Here is a 13511-nt window from a genome sequence, read left to right on the forward strand (position 1 = left end):
AGAGCATTTTATGCTCTAGTGTATCCATTAATCAAATATTTTCTTTCTTTTTTTGAATGATCCAGCTCCTCACCATTGTTTTCAAGTTCTAATAGTCTCTCTTCCATGTGATACATCCTGTTACTGCGTCTTTCCAACAAATCTTTTAGTTGACTTACTGACATTTTCATTTCTGGCTTCATTTCACTTCAGTTTTGCTTTGGAGTTTCTATTTCTTCGTTGAACTCTGCTTTGTATTTTCAGTTGACATAGTTTTCTTTTTTTTTTTTTTTTTTTTTTTTTTTTAATCATTTTTTATTTTAATTTTAAATAGCTTGTTTCACATGTCAATCCCAGTTCCCTCTCCCTCCCCTCCTCCCGCACTCCCCTTCCACCCTCCCTCCCACCCTATTGCCAAATCCCTCCACATAGGGGATGTCTAGAGTCTATCATTTCACTCTTGGTAGGGTCAAGGCACTCCCCTAAGAGTCCAGGCTGAGAGAGCATCTCTCTTTGTGCCATAGGCACATGAAGACAGATTGTATACCAGGGATAGACACTGATCCACAGCTTAGAGCCCCATAGGTTGCCCAGGCCTTCTCACTGACACTCACATTTGGGGGTCCAGATCAGTCCCATTCTGGCCTCCCCACTGTCGGTCTGGGGTCCAAGAGCACTCCCCTGTTCAGATCAGCCGTCTCTGCTGGTTTTGCCAGCCCATTCCTTGCCAATTTGCTCATCACTCCTCTCTCTCTGTCACTGGGTTCCTTGGGTTCAGTTCAGTGCTTAGTTGTGTGTTTGCCTCTGCTTCCATCAGTCCCAGGATGAAGGCTCCCGGATAGTTATAGACATCAAGTTCATTATCAGGAATGGGCATTCGAGGTGGTCCTTCCACTATTGCTTAGCTTGCCAATTGATGTTATACCTTTAGATCACTCGAGGTCACTCTGGTGCCTGATCTGTCTTCGATCCTATGATTCCCTCTTCCCCCTATTTTACCCCCACCCCCTCAACTTCCTGTTCCCCCATGACCAACTCCCTTCCTCTTTACCCCCTCTACTCTTCCCAGGTCCCACTACCCCCCCTCGCCCTGTTCCCCATCCATTCAGAGGATCTTGTCTCCATCCTCTTCTCTTGGGTACTATGCATATATGCATATCTTTTAGGTTCTTTCCTGTTTCCCAGACTCTCTATCTGTGGAAGTGCAGACTGGCACTATCCTGATCCATATTTAAAATCCATATATGAGTGAGTACATACCATGTTTGTCTTTTTGCGACTGGGTTACCTCACTCAGGATGGTTTCTTCCAGTGCTATCCATTTCCCTGCGAATTTCAAGATTCCATTGTTTTTTTCTGCTGAGTAATACTCCATTGTGTAAATGTACCACATTTTCTCTATCCACTCTTCAGTTGAGGGGCATCTAGGTTGCTTCCAGGTTCTGGCTATTACAAACAATGCTGCTATGAACATAGTGGAGCAGATGCCCTTGTTGTATGAACCTGCCTCATTTGGATAAATGCCTAAGAGTGGAATTGCTGGGTCTAGTGGTAGATTAATTCCCATTTTCCTGAGGAATCTCCATACTGATTTCCAAAGAGGCTGTATGAGTCGGCATTCCCACCAGCAATGGAGGAGTGATCCTCTCTCTCCACATCCTCTCCAGCATAAATTGTCTTCGGTGTTTTTGATTCTAGCCATTCTGACAGGAGTAAGATGGTATCTCAGAGTTGTTTTGATTTGCATTTCCCTGATGGCTAAGGATGTTGAGCACTTTCTTAAGTGTCTCTTGGCCATTTTAGCCTCCTCTACTGAGAATTCTCTATTTAGCTCTGTACCCCACCTTTCAAGTGGATCCTTTGGTGTTTTGGAGACTTGTTTCTTGAGTTCTTTGTAAATTTTGGAGATTAGCCCTCTGTCAGATGTAGGGTTAGTGAATATCTTTTCCCATTCTGTGGCCTGCCTTTTTGTCTTTTTGATTGTGTCCTTTGCCTTACAAAAGCTTTTTAGTTTCAGAAGGTCCCATTTGTTAATTGTTGATCTCAGTGCCTGTGCCACTGGTGTTATGTTTAGGAAGTGGTCTCCTGTACCAACTCGTTGAAGAGTATCTCCCACTTTCTCTTCTAAAAGTTTCAGTGTGGCTGGATGTATGTTGAGATCTTTGATCCATTTGGACTTAAGTTTTGTACAAGGCGATAAACATGGATCTATCTGCAGTCTTCTGCATACCATTACCCAGTTATGCCAGCACCATTTGTTGAAGATGCTTTCTTTTTCCACTGTACAGTTTTAGCTTCTTTGTCAAAAATCAGGTGTTCATAGGTGTGTGGGTTAAAATTAGGGCTTTCGATTCGGTTCCATTGGTCTACCTGCCTATTTTTGTGCCAATACCAAGCTGTTTTCAGGACTATAGCTCTATAATAGAGCTTGAAATCAGGTATGGTGATGCCTCCTGAAGTTCCTTTATTGTATAGGGATGTTTTGGCTATCCTGGGCCTTTTGTTTTTCCATATAAAGTTGATTAATGATCTTTCCAGGTCCTTGAAGAATTGTGATGGAATTTTGATAGGGATTGCATTGAATCTATAGACTGCTTTTGGCAAGATTGCCATTTTTATTATGTTGATCCTACCAATCCAAGAGCATGGGAGATCTTTCCATTTTCTGGTATCTTCTTTGATTTCTTTCTTCAAAGACACAAAGTTTTTGATATACAGGTCTTTCACTTCCTTGGTTAACATTATCCCCAGATATTTGATGCTGTTTTTGGCTATTGTAAAAGGTGATGTTTCTCTGATTTCTTTCTCAGTCACTTCATCATCTGTATATAATAGGGCCACTGATTTTTTTGAGTTTACCTTGTATCCTGCCACTTTGCTGAAGCTGTTTATCAGCTCTAGGAGTAACCTTGCGGAGTTTTTGGGTCACTTATGTAAACTATCATATCATCTGCAAATAATGAAAGTTTGACTTCTTCTTTTCCTATTTGTATCCCCTTTATCTCCTTTTGTTGTCTTATTGCTGTAGCTAGAACTTCAAGTACAATATTGAAGAGATATGGAGAGAGTGGACAGCCTTGTCTTGTTCCTGATTTTAGAGGAATTGCTTTGAGTTTCTCTCCATTTAGTTTGATGTTAGCTGTTGGTTTACTGTATATTGCTTTTATTATATTCAGGTACGTTCCTGTTATCCCTGATCTCTCTAGGACCTTTATCATGAAGGGGTGCTGGATTTTGTCAAAGGCTTTTTCAGCATCTAGTGAGATGATCATGTGGTTTTTCTTTCGCAGATTGTTAATATGGTGGATTACATTGATAGATTTTCTAATGTTGAACCATCCCTGCATTCCTGGAATGAAGCCTACTTGATCATGGTGGATGATTTTTCTGATGTGTTCTTGAATCCGGTTTGCAAGTATTTTATTGAGTATTTTTGCATCAATGTTCATGAGGGAAATTGGTCTATAGTTCTCTTTCTTAGTTGTGTCTTTGTGTGGCTTGGGTATCAAGGTAATTGTAGCCTCGTAGAAAGAGTTTGGCAGTGAGCCTCCTGCTTCTATAGTGTGGAATACTTTGACGAGTATTGGAATGAGCTCTTCTTTGAATTTCTGGTAGAATTCTGCACTGAAGCCATCTGGGCCTGGGCTTTTTTTGTTTGGGAGACTTTTGATGACTGCTTCTATTTCATTAGGGGTTATAGGTCTGTTTAGATTATTTATCTGTTCTTGATTTAGTTTTGGCAAGTGATATCTATCCAGGAAATTGTCCATTTCCTTTAAATTTTCAAATTTTGTGGAGTACAGATTTTCAAAGTATGCCCTGATGATTCTCTTGATTTCCTCAGAGTCCGTTGTTATGTCCCCTTTCTCATCCCTGATTTTGTTAATTAGCATGTTCTCTCTCTGTCTTTTGGTTAGTTTGGACAGAGGTTTGTCTATTTTGTTGATTTTCTCAAAGAACCAACTCTTTGTTTCATTGATTCTTCTCAATGTTTTCCTGGTTTCTACTTGATTGATTTCAGCCCTCAATTTGATTATTTCCTGGCGTCTGCTCCTCCTGGGGGAGTTTGCTTCTTTTTGTTCTAGAACATTCAGCTGTGCTATTAATTCTCTAGTATGACTGTTCTCCAGTTTTTTCATGTGGGCACTTAGTGCTATAAACTTTCCTCTCAGCACTGCTTTCAAAGTGTCCCATAAGTTTGTGTATGTTGTGTCTTCATTCTCATTGAAATCGAGGAAGTCTTTAATTTCTTTTTTTATTTGTTCCTTTACCCAGGGATGGTGCAATTGTGCATTGTTCAATCTCCATGAGTTTGTAGGGTTTCTGCGATTTGTGTTATTGTTGAATTCTAATGTTAATGCATGGTGGTCTGATAAGATGCAGGGGTTATTCCAATTTTTTTGTATCTGTGGAGATTTGCTATGTTTCCTATTATGTGGTCAATTTTAGAGAAGGTTCCATGTGGTGCCGAGAAGAAGGTATATCCCTTTGTATTTGGGTGGAATGTTCTATAGATGTCTGTTAAACCCAGTTGGGTCATAACTTCTATTAATTCTTTTGTTTCTTTGTTAAGTTTCTGTCTGGAGGTCCTATCTAGCGGTGAGAGCGGAGTGTTGAAGTCTCCTACTATTAGTGTGTGAGATTTTATGTGCATTTTGAGCTTTAGTAATGTTTCTTTCACGAATGTAGGTGCCTTTGTATTTGGGGCGTAGATATTTAAAATCGAGACTTCGTCTTGATGTATTTTTCCTTTGATGAATATGAAGTGCCCTTCTTCATCTCTTTTGATTGATTTTAATTTGAAGTCTAATTTGTTAGATATTAGGATTGCTACGCCCGCTTGTTTCTTGGGGCCGTTTGATTGGAAGATCTTTTCCCAGCCCTTTACTCTGAGATAACGTCTGTCTTTGGTGTTGAGATGTGTTTCTTGTATGCAGCAGAAGGAAGGGTTCTGTCTTCGTATCCATTCTGCTAGTCTGTGTCTTTTTATAGGTAAGTTGAGGCCATTGACATTGAGGGATATTAATGACCATTGATTGGTGATCCTTGTTTGCGCTTGCGCTTGATTTATTGTTAGTGAAGTTATTTTGTGTAGTTTCTCCTCCCTTTTTCTTTTAGTGTTTTGTAAAGTATGATTCTATATTGCCTGTGTCTTTGTGAATGTAGTTATCTTCCTTGGCTCTAGGTTTTCCTTCTAGCATTTTCTGTAGAGCTGGATTCATGGATACGTATTGTTTAAATCTGGCTTTGTCATGGAATATTTTGTTTTCTCCATCTATGGTAATTGAGAGCTTTGCTGGATATAGTAGTCTGGGCTGGCATCCTTGTTCCCTTAGCGTTTGTAGGACATCTGACCAGGATCTTCTGGCTTTCATCGTTTCCATTGAGAAGTCAGGTGTAATTCGGATAGGTCTGCCTTTGTATGTTACTTGGCCTTTTTCTTTAGCTGCTCTTAATATTTTCTCTTTGCTCTGTAGGTTTGATGTTTTGATTATTATATGGCGAGGTGACTTCTTCTTCTGGTCAAGCCTATTTGGTGTTCTGTAAGATTCTTGTACTTTCATAGGCATATCTTTCTTTAGGTTAGGGAAGTTTTCTTCTATGATTTTGTTGAATATGTTTTCTGTACCTTTAAGTTGAAGTTCTTCACCTTCTTCTATACCTATTATTCTCAGGTTTGGCTTCTTCACGGTGTCCCATATTTCCTGGATATTTTGTGTTAAGGATTTGTTGGTTTTGAGATTTTCTTTGGTTGACGATGCTATGTCCTCTAATGAGTCTTCAACACCTGAGATTCTCTCTTCTATCTCTTGTATTCTATTGGTGATGCTTGCATCTGTGATTCCAGACCGTTTACCGAGCTTTTCTATTTCCAGCATCCCTTCATTCTGTGTTTTCTTTATCGTTTCTATTTCAGCTTTCAATCCTTCAACTGTTTGAGCTGTTTCCTTAATTTTCTTGGTTGTTTTTTCTTGGTGCTCTTTGGATTCTTTGAGAGATTTGTTTATTTCTTGAATTTTTCCCCCCATTTCATGGATTTTTTGGTTTGTTTTTTCTTCTATTTCTTTAAGGGATTTCCTCGTTTCTTCCTTGAGGCTCTCCATCATCTTCATGAAATAATTTTTAAGGTCTGTCTCCTCTTCTTCATCTATGTAGTGCTTTTCAGGTCTAGTTTTCAATTAGAAGTGCTTTCTTGTTCTCTTTGTCATTCTCTTTACATTCATTGAAGCAATTTTTTACACCATCTTTGAGTTTTGTGAATCTATTTGTAATTATTCCTTTGGCTTCTGCAATTGCTGTCTTAAGTATCTCTCATTAGGGACCATTGCTGTAATATTGGTAATTTTTGAAATATTGACAGTATTTCCTGTTGATTGTGTTTTTGTATTGGGAATTTCACATTTGGAGTTGAACCTTTTGTGATCCTTTGGTTTAGTAAGTGTTTGAGTTGATTTTTGATGTGCAATCAGCTTAGCTTGGCTGAGTGATGCTTGGAATTCAGACATGGGGATACTCCATTTTGAATCATGAGTGGGTAGCTGAGATGATCCACCACTCCAATAACAGGAGTTTGTAACCTCTAACTTCTCACAGAGAATCAAAAGTATGTGTTAAGGGGTGCTATGACCAAGTTTTCACATTTGACCTCATTAGACAGATCAATAGTTTCAGTAAATGGAATGAGGGATAGGGCTGTACTACAATTCACTGGGACTGATTGTATTGCTCCATGTGCATAGCAATAGCCTAGCCATGTGTGAGTAGATATGGCAGTGGTCTCTGATGTTATACCAATTAGTCAGACTCCATGAGACTGAATAGTATTCTTGTATCTTGATTGTGATATTTTACTATCAGTTTATAGTTTTCCATTGGGAAATATTGTGGTAAATGGTACATGGGGTTTTTTCCTATTATTTCTTACAAAAGAATGTGAGTTGCATGATAAATTGACAAAATAATGGTAACAACAATAATAATGGTAAAAGAGCTTTAGATAAAAATGCAACATTTATCTTACAAAGGCAGAAAGGGAGATGAAGAGATAGTTCAGCAGCTAGAGTTCTTGCTGCCTTCCACAGGACCGAAGTTCAGTTTCCGGAAACTATATGGTATCTTCTAAGTACCGCTTCAGGGGATCCATCAGCCTCTTCTGGCTTCCACAGGTATTTCCATGAGAGACATATTTGTACACATAAATAAAAATAAATCTTTAGAAATGGGAGAAAAGGCTAAAATCAATAACCCAACATTCTATGTTATATAGTTAGAAAATATACTAAAATAGAAATATAACTCTAAATATGTGTAAATATTTTGTTTGTGAATATACTAGCCATAATTAAAAAACACAGATATCCTAAACTGTATAGATATAAAAACATGGTGAATGAATAAAACTTATTTATTTGATATTTATTATTATTATTTTATTTATAGTTTGTATTTATTAGAAATTTATTAATAGAGATTAATAAGACATAAGCACATTGATACTTTGCAGGATACTAAGCAAAATAAAAACTCTGAATGAATGAATGAATAGTAAAAGAAAATGTAGGAAGCTTATTAGTCTCATGAAGGAGGGAGGCATTCTTACTACACATTTTATAGCAATTAAGTAGAGGATAAGTATAGAATATGAAGACAATTATGTCACCAATTTTGACAGTTTAGATGAAAGAGAACACATGTATTGAAAAACACAAGGAGATGGCAATCACCTCAAATCATTCTATCAAAGACCATCTCACAAATAAACCTGTCTTTGCATATACATATATGAATGCAATAATAATTAGCAAAAAAGAGGTCATGAACTTGAAGGATAGTAGAGAAGGACATATAAGACGATTTGGAGGGAGAAAGAGCAAAGAAGACATGTTACAAGCATATTATAATCTAAATTCTAAAATTAAAAAAAACAATGCCCCAAATTTAAGGTGCAAAATTTAATCATTTCAAAGTAATGTTAATAAGGAACAAAAGTTTTTACATTATAGAAGATAGCATGTACTTAGCAGTTTCATGAAGTCATTAGAATATCAGCATTAAACATAGCAAAGACTCTAAAACACATAATTGTGATCCAAAATGACATAATAATATTAACATAAAAATATCTGATAATGTATTGCAATGTAAACCTAATAATAAATTCTAATATACTTTAAGCAATTAATTTTCATGCTAAAAGTGACTCAAATTAAATTTGACTCAACAATAAAAAAATCATTTCATGTGATTTATTTACTAGATTAACCATATGGAAAAAATGTAAATTTAAATAGATTCATATGCAGCAATTCAACATGTATTTGTGATAACACTTCACATTAGTGGGATAGTACCTTAACAATGATGTTACTAGTGTCATTTGCTTTTTGACATTATAAGTACATTTCTCCTTTCTCTTTTCTCCACAAGAACTGTCCAGCATATCCCTTTCTTTCATTCTTTCAAATTAACAGCTTCTTTTTCTATAATTGTTATTGCATTATATGTATGTATGGTGTGTGGTGTGTGTGTGTGTGTGTGTGTGTGTGTGTGTGTGTGTGTGTGTGTGTGAATCCCTAAATGTAACCTTCTCAGTCCATACACTGGTACTTGTATGTATATTTTCAAGCTGGTCATTTGATAATCAATTGGTGTGTTCTTCTCAGGGGATAATTATTCTCCTGTTCTCAGCATTCCTCAGTTGCCTATAATTCTTTGTTGAGGTCAAAGTGAACTATTGTGATTCTTAATGATTAAAAAAAGTGATCTCATTCTGATGAAGATAAGGAATGATGCAAGCAAATAAAATCCATATTCTCCATTTCTATTCAAAAAGTGTCTTTCAGGGACTATTAATTGACATATAGGGGGGAGATTTCAAAATAAATAGGCAATCCTTTGTTCCAGCTTCCAATACCTAGAAACATTCTACCTTAGAACTCTAGTGGTCACCCATGGCAGTGACTCAAAAGCAATTCCTACCAGGAAACCCAGGGTCACCATACATTCTTGTTTGTTTTCTTTTTGTTTATTTAAAATAGATTATTTTCTCACACCATATATCTTGATTACAGTTTCCCCTCTCTACTCTTTTTACTCCCTCTCTTCTAGATCCACTCCTTTCTGTCTCTAATTAGAAAAGAACAGGGTTCTAGGCGATAACTACCAAACAAAATAAAATATAAGATAAAACAAAAACCATCACACTGGGGCTGGTTGAGGAAAGGGGCCCAAGAGCAGCCACACGAATCAGAGACAGAGGGTTTCATACATGCAGGAGTCTCATAAACATATTAAGCTGAAAACTATAGGCCCATATAGGCTCTCTGTTCTTACTGATTCAGTCTTCGCAAGTTCATATGAGCCTTGCTCAACTGATTCAATGGGCCTTCTCCTCCATCCCCTCTGGTTCTCTTTCTCTCTCCCATTTTATAGGGGGTTCCTTAAGCTTTGAAGGGAGAGATTTGATGAAGACATTCCATTTAGAACTGTGTGTTCCAAGGTTTTCTCTTTGTGTAATTTCTAGCTATGGGTCTCTGAATTTGTTCCCATGTGTGGCAAGAGGAAGCTTCTATGATATGATGATGATGGCCATAAGACACTGATCATTTTATTTTTACCTGTTTGTTTTAAACCAGTTGTATTTGGTTTTAGCCTAGATCTCTGTACTTCTTAGTCTCTGGTGCTTGATAAGCCAAACTGTGTTGGCTATGGGTTCTGTCTCATGAGTGGGCCTTAAGTCAATTCAAACATTGGTTGGCTATTCCCACAAGTTCTGTGCTACCATTGCCTTAGCATATCTTACCGGCAGGTCATATTGTATGTCAAAGGATTTGTCAATGGCTTTGTGACTGGGTTGGTGCTTATGTTTCTCTTTTGGTAGCCTACTGAGTACTTTTGTTTTGTTTGAGTTTTTTTGTTTGTTTTTTGTTTTTTGAAACAGGGTTTCTCTGTATTGTTTTGGAGGCTATCCTGAAACTCGCTCTGTAAATCAGGCTGGCCTCGAACTCACAGAGATCCGCCTGCCTCTGCCTCCCGAGTGTTGGGATTAAAAGTGTGCACCATCAACACCCAGCCTGAGTACTTTTTAACACCAAAACACTAGAATGTAGAGGTGAAGGCTCCATGTAAACATGCTCCAATTCAACATCTGTATGTTCAATGAGTCTTGTGGATATTATCCTCAGAAATGAGGTTCTGCAGGCAGTTTGTTGAGAAAAAAAAAACATTTTCTTAGCCACAGCCAGAGTTGTTTGGGAGATTTCCATGAGACAACCTTGACCAAAATCTTAAGTGAGTGCAACTCAGTCCCAGTATTGGAAGATGCATTTGGTGACAAGAGAAGGCAAGTTGTGACTCTGTCACCCATTATTAGGAGACCTCCTTTGATGATGGAAGTCTTCTGTGCATGTTTATCTTATTGGTTGTTGAATAAAGCAATGTTGGCCAATAGGGAAGCAAGACAGGTGGGACTAGGAGGCAAGGAGAATTCTAGGAAATGTAGTAAAGAGAAGTCACCATATGATCCAGGAAGGAAGTGACATAGCAGGCAATATATGAACAAGAACAAATAAGAAATCGCTCTCTCTCCTCTCCTCTCCTCTTCTCTCCTCTCCTCTCCTCTCCTCTTCTCTTCTCTTCTTTTCTCTTTTCTGTGGAGAAGCTGAGCAGACATGATATAGACCCCAATGGAGTAAGAGGCCCAGACCTTATCTCCGGTAAGATAAGATCATGAAGAAATACATAAATTAGTAGTAATGGGTTAAGAATAAGAAATCCACATCACCAGCCAACAGCTTATAACTATTATAGTGTATGTGTGTTACTTTGGGGCAGAGAAGGCAAGCAGGACCCAGTCAAAACAAGAAACTTCTCATTATAAAAAACTTATTCCACAAAATAGGAACATTGTTCAATTCATGTTATGAGACCACAGTTATGCCAATGGCAGACTGAAAAGAAATCAGGGAGACAACACTTTTCACAACAGTCTCAAATAAAATAAAATATGTTGAAAATGCTCTAACCATGGAAATGAAAGGTTTGCGTGATAAAAACTTTCAGTATCTGAAGAAAGAAATTGAAGAAGATAGCAGAAAGTGGAAAGATGCCCCATATTCGTGGATCAATAGGATTAGCATAGTAAAAAAGATCAATTTACCAAATTTAAATTCCCATCAAAATTCCAACCTTAAAAGTATTCAGCTTCATATGGAAACACACACACACACACACAATAACAAAGGATAGATAAAAATGTCCTAATTAATAAGAGGACAGCTGAAGCTATCATCATCCCTAATTTCAAGTTGTACTGTAAGCAATATTAATGAAAACACCAGAAATTGCCATGAAGCAGGCATGTTGTTCAATGCAATCTAATTGAAGATTCAGACATAATTCCACACACCAATGGACACCTGATTTTTTTCTATAAAGATTCCAGAAACATGCAATGGAATAAAGAAAGCATCTTCAACAAATACTGCTGGTCTAACTGGATGTCAGCAGGTAGAAGAATGCAAATAGATCCGTATTTATCACCCTTAACAAAACTCAAGTCCAAGTGGATCAAAGACCTCAATATTAAAACCAGATACGTTAAACTTGATAGAAAAGAAACTGGGGAATAGCCTTGAATTCATCAGCCCACGAGAAAACTTTCTAAACAAAACATTAGCACAGTCAGTAAGATTTTTAAAATCTTAATAAGTGGGAACTCATGAAACTGAGATACTTCTGCATGGCAAAGGGCACCATCATTTGGAAAAAATGTCAGCCTACAGAATTTTGGAAAAAAATTGGCCAACTCCACAACCAATAGTAGACTAATACCCAAAATACATGAAGAATTTAAAAATCTTGACAGTACGAAATACAAATAACCTAATTTCAAAGATGGGGATACAGATTTCAACAGAGAACTCTCAAAACATGAAAGTCAAATGGTGAAGACCACTTAAAGAATTGTTCAGCATCCTTATCAGTCTGGGAAATGCAAATCGAAACTACCTTGAGATTTCAGCTTACACCCTCAGAATGGCTAAAATCAATAAAACAAGTGCCAGCTCATTCTGCTGAGGATTTGACATGAGAGAAACACTAATCTATTTCTGGTAGAGATGCAAACTTGTAAAAACCACTATGAAAGTCAATGTGGCACTTCCTCAGGAAGCTAGAAATAGATCTACCTCAAGATCTACCCAGTCTTTTGTATATACCAGAAGGAATCTGTATCCTACCACAAAGACACTTGCTCGACCAGTCTCAAAGATGCTCTATTCATAATAAACAGATATTGTAAACAGTAGATACCCACCAATAGCTAACAGATAAAGTAATGTGAACATTTACACAATGGAACATTACTCAACATTTTTTTAAGGTTAGAAACAATCTTGTTTCACTCGTCAATCCCAGCTCCCTCTCCCTCACCTTCTCCCCCACCCTCCCCATCAGGTCCCCCAGCCCCCCCACCCAATCTCCACTCTGATCACCAAGGAGGGTGAGGTACACCATAGTGGATCTCCAGTAACTGTCATTTCATCCAGGGCAGGGCTTAGCCCCTCCCGCAAGAGTCCCAGCTGAGAGAGACTCCCATATTGTGGAATGGGCACTCAAAGTCTATTTGTACACCAGGGATAAATACTACCCAAGGCCCCATAGATTACCTAGGCCTCCTCACTAACACCCACATTCGGGGGTCTGGGTCAGTCCCATGATTTCCACACAACCATCTATCTGGAATCCAAGGGCTTCCCCTTGTTCAGGTCAGCTGTTTCTATGGGTTAAACCAGCCCACTCTTATCTCCTTTGCCCGTCAGTTCTCTCTTTCTGACAGTGGATTCCAGGAAGTTCAGTTCAGAGTTTGTCTGTGGGTATCTGCCTCTGCTTTCATCAGTCACTGGATTAAGGTTCTGTTTCCTAGACTCTCTGGCAGTGAGATTGTATGTTGGCACTCCCCTGATTCATGTCTAAAATCCATAAATGAGTGAGTACATACCATGTTTCTCTTTTTGTGACTGGGTTGCCTCACTCAGTATGGTTTCTTGTAGTGCCATCCATTTGCCTGCAAATTTCAAGATTCCATTGTTTTTTCCGTTAAATAGTACTCCATTGTGTAAATGCAACAAATTTTCTCTATCCACTCTTAAGTTCAGGGGCATCTAGGTTGCTTCCAGGTTCTGGCTATTGCAAATAATGCTGCTATGAACGTAGTGGAAAAGACATCCTTGTTGTATGAGTGTGCACTTTGGGTATATGACTAAGAGTAGAATTGCTGTGTCTTGATTCCCATTTTTCTGAGGAATCTCCATACATTTTAAAAATTAAACTCAAAGATAAATGGATGGACCTAGAAAAAAATCATTCTGAGTAAGGTAATTCAGACCTCAAAAGACAAATAAGGTATGCATTTGTGTGTATTTGCTTATATATGGATGTTAGCTGTTAAGCCTTCAATTTCCAGGCTGCAATCCATAAAACCACTGTGGTTAGGTATAAAGGAGAGGAGAGGGGAGGGAGAGGGACAGACA

The sequence above is a fragment of the Mesocricetus auratus genome, unplaced genomic scaffold, assembly GCF_017639785.1.
Source record: "Mesocricetus auratus isolate SY011 unplaced genomic scaffold, BCM_Maur_2.0 Super-Scaffold_100008, whole genome shotgun sequence".
NCBI lineage: Eukaryota > Metazoa > Chordata > Mammalia > Rodentia > Cricetidae > Mesocricetus > Mesocricetus auratus.